Source organism: Anneissia japonica, unplaced genomic scaffold (genome assembly GCF_011630105.1).
Source record: "Anneissia japonica isolate Jap-2015-1 unplaced genomic scaffold, ASM1163010v1 scaffold275_len1219475_cov178, whole genome shotgun sequence".
Lineage (NCBI taxonomy): Eukaryota > Metazoa > Echinodermata > Crinoidea > Comatulida > Comatulidae > Anneissia > Anneissia japonica.
The window spans coordinates 185,226-188,459 of record NW_022752912.1 but is presented as its reverse complement, the minus strand read 5'-3'; the positions used below and the strand labels follow the sequence as shown (position 1 = coordinate 188,459).

General features: G+C 37.6%; 1 protein-coding gene across 1 annotated transcript in view; it reads right to left on the bottom strand.

Moving 5' to 3' along the window:
• Positions 1-3,234, bottom strand: part of LOC117122453 — a 49,656-nt gene extending 46,422 nt beyond the window's left edge. Inside the window, exon 1 of the mRNA XM_033268036.1 lies at positions 2,991-3,234. The gene's annotated coding sequence lies outside the window, so the exon portion shown is untranslated. The remainder of the gene's footprint in view (positions 1-2,990) is intronic.

The following is a 3,234-nucleotide window of genomic DNA, read 5'->3' as shown; positions in this document are numbered from 1 at the left end:
GATGTAGCATGAATAGAGTAAAGACGTAGCATTAAAAGTGCAGGGTATGGATTAGCACCCTATATAGGCTAGGCCTAAATGTACATGAAAAACAAAGAAAATGAAATCCATGTGGTTAAGGGTCAAAATTGTCAGGATAGGTTTTATACAAAGTAACACGTACATTAGACCTATACCGATGTTCACTTTAAGGATTCAGTGGAGAAAATTCTGGTTTATTGCTCAAAGAGTGTCAAAATATTATAAGTTTGAATGAATTTTTCTTATTTTGAGACTGCTGTAGTTATTTTGATACAATTAAAAAAAAAAGTGTTCCCTTAATATGGGTTATTTAATCATTTGGCACACTCAGGAAGTGTCTCCCTTTAATAGGGGTGTCCCAAAGGAGGGGTTCTACTGTATTTCTATTTAATCATACGGTAGACATAATACATAACTAATTAGGGCCTATAGTTAAAATAGAATAAACATAGGCCTATCTTTTTATCATTTAATCCAATCATCGAGTCAAGAACATTGTTGAAAGCGTAGGCCTAATATTCGTTGGCACGCTCGATCGCATTTGATGTTATGTTCATTTGTTATTTTTGAACATATTTGTAGTAAAAAAAAATCCGTTGGAAGAGGCATTGATTCGTATCGGTATAGTTTTACTACAGTATCTACTAATGACACTACGCGACCCGTCGAATGATAATGTATTAACCTCGTTATCGAGTACAGCTCGCCCTCAAATTTAAGACCCGCCATTGGGACCTGCAAATTTGGGGTGGTCTCGGGGTTGGTCTCTAATTAGAGGGCTAGCTTTGGGTCTTTGGAGAAGTGGTCTCGAATAAGAGGGGTCTCGGAATTAGAGAGGTCTCGAATTGGAGTGTGCACTGTAGTTAAGTTACGGTTATAATAACTCATTTATATTCCCACAATAACAAATTAAACTCGACGCGTGTGCCTATGTTGTCCCGTTAGTCTGTCTATCAAATTGACTGACAGCGTGAAAAACGGTATTTACCGTAATTAATAGACTCCAATCAAGACGTCAGATCTCCTTAATTTATCTACATTATTGAATGCCGGTAATGGTGGTAAAGTATATTATGTCTATCTAATGTCTTTTTCGTATGTCTATTATTGTGTTGTGATAGAACATAATGTGACCCATTTTTATGGGCCAGAAAGTAGTCGATAATGTCTACATGTTACGGTACCAGTACTTCTTTATTAAGCCGGGCGGCGCACACACACAAGTGCGTCGTACGACGAATCGTCGCTCTCTCTTTTGGCATCACGTTTAACGACGACGGCATAGGCATCGCCCTCAATTTTGATGGTGTAATTGTGTTAATTCCTACAATGAATGAAATAAATGTCGATAGCCTAGAAGAGTGACGTGACCTGTTAATCGTGTGCGTGTCTGATGATGAAAAGAACGAAGAAGTGCGTCATAACATAAGTTCATGAATTTCCTAAAATCGTCTTTTCATTATTGAAAACCGGTACTTAGTCATCGAATGGGCATTTTTTGAGGCAGATGTAGCTGATTCTGTTTTCACTAATTTCACCAATCGTCCACGTCAAAGAGCAGACAGTAAGCTGTTCGGTCCAAGTTGAAACCCCTGCGATACCCCACTGGATACCCCACTCGTCTTCATATCCGCTCCATTAAGATAAACATTGATAGAATACGATATCTACCAGACCTATTGATTTTTATCAATTCCTGGACCAGATACTGTTCCGATCCGTGGGGATTATGTAACATTAAAAGGGGGTCTTTTACAACTAAGAAGTTAAATCCGAAATAAAACAGGTCTATCGAAAATTATTCAGCCAAAAATTCAACTGGCACCGTGACGCATATAGAAAATGCACTATCTTGGTTTACAGCCGAACTACTGTTTATATCACCATAAAATAGTCCAATGCTCTATAGAATACACCTGTACAGTATGACATATAATAAATAGGCCTACATTAGTCAACGCTTTGCGTGACTCCAGTCTTTGTTTCATAATGTACGGCAAATTAAAGGTTCATACTAACTGGTAGGTCACGTCATTATGCCTATCACATGAATCAAATGTCTTGTCATTACATCTTAATTAACTTCAGGTAAATGATGTCTCCTTTTCCTGGGAGTCACTTCGAACAGGTGACACACGGCACGAAATACCATTCAGTCCGTAAGAACACTGACAGTGCTAAAATGACACAGCACAAACCATGAAAATGCCGTAAATAATCGAATAAAGATCGTGACATTTTATAACGTTTCAGATTTTAGCCCCAGATCATTTTACTGAGCCAACATCATGGGGGTGGGAGATGATTAACTATGATCCCCGAATTGGACCTAAATAGAATTGTAAATACTGTCTTAAAACCTCCGATTTGGGAGGTGAGAGGTGCGTGCGTCCTCATCCGATCGTAATCAGTTGGATTTGGCCTGATAATTATCATTTTATTATTAATATTACCTCATACATCGTATGATTTCGAGCAACTTTTAAATTCAGATTAAGTGTCCTTAAAGTTAGGCCTACCACATTAATTTGGATGGATCGTCAGAAACGGATCCAAAACAAACGGCGAAAACACGATCGTGTTGGCACTCTAACTTTTCTATTAGGCCTAAACAAGAATGCTCTTACGAGCACAATTATAAAGGCGATATCCAGTACACAAACCTCGTTTTAACTTTAAAAATTGGCACACAATCGTTAAAAGGAGCTTTGGTTAGTGATAAGACACGTACTAACGATTTGGCATAGAATTATCTTTAAAAGTGAGGGCGGAAAATAAGAGAGAAGGATTCGCTTGAAAATTGGACATCAATCATCACGCACGAAAACAAATTGAAAGCGAAATATGATCTGTACATAATCATCATTTCTATATCTGCTTGAAAGTACGCACAAGCAGAGGTACTTAAGAATTAGTATCATCATAAACGTAAACTATACAATACAAAAACCATAAAACCAGAGGCCTACCTGTTATTCAACATTGTCATACATTTTGGGATATCAGAGTGCGAACGCCTCAGTTTTATTGTATAAATTTCCAACAAGTTTAGTGGGACAAATGTAACTACCACTTCCAATATTGTCTGCTAGTTTGATGTAGTCATCGTGTCAGCTAAAATTTCTAAAAACCGTTTGGAAATTTTACAAAGTCGTCTGAAATCGTGCAGGAAGGTCCTGCTAACTTCTGCGTTCAATTCAAAGATTAAAATTG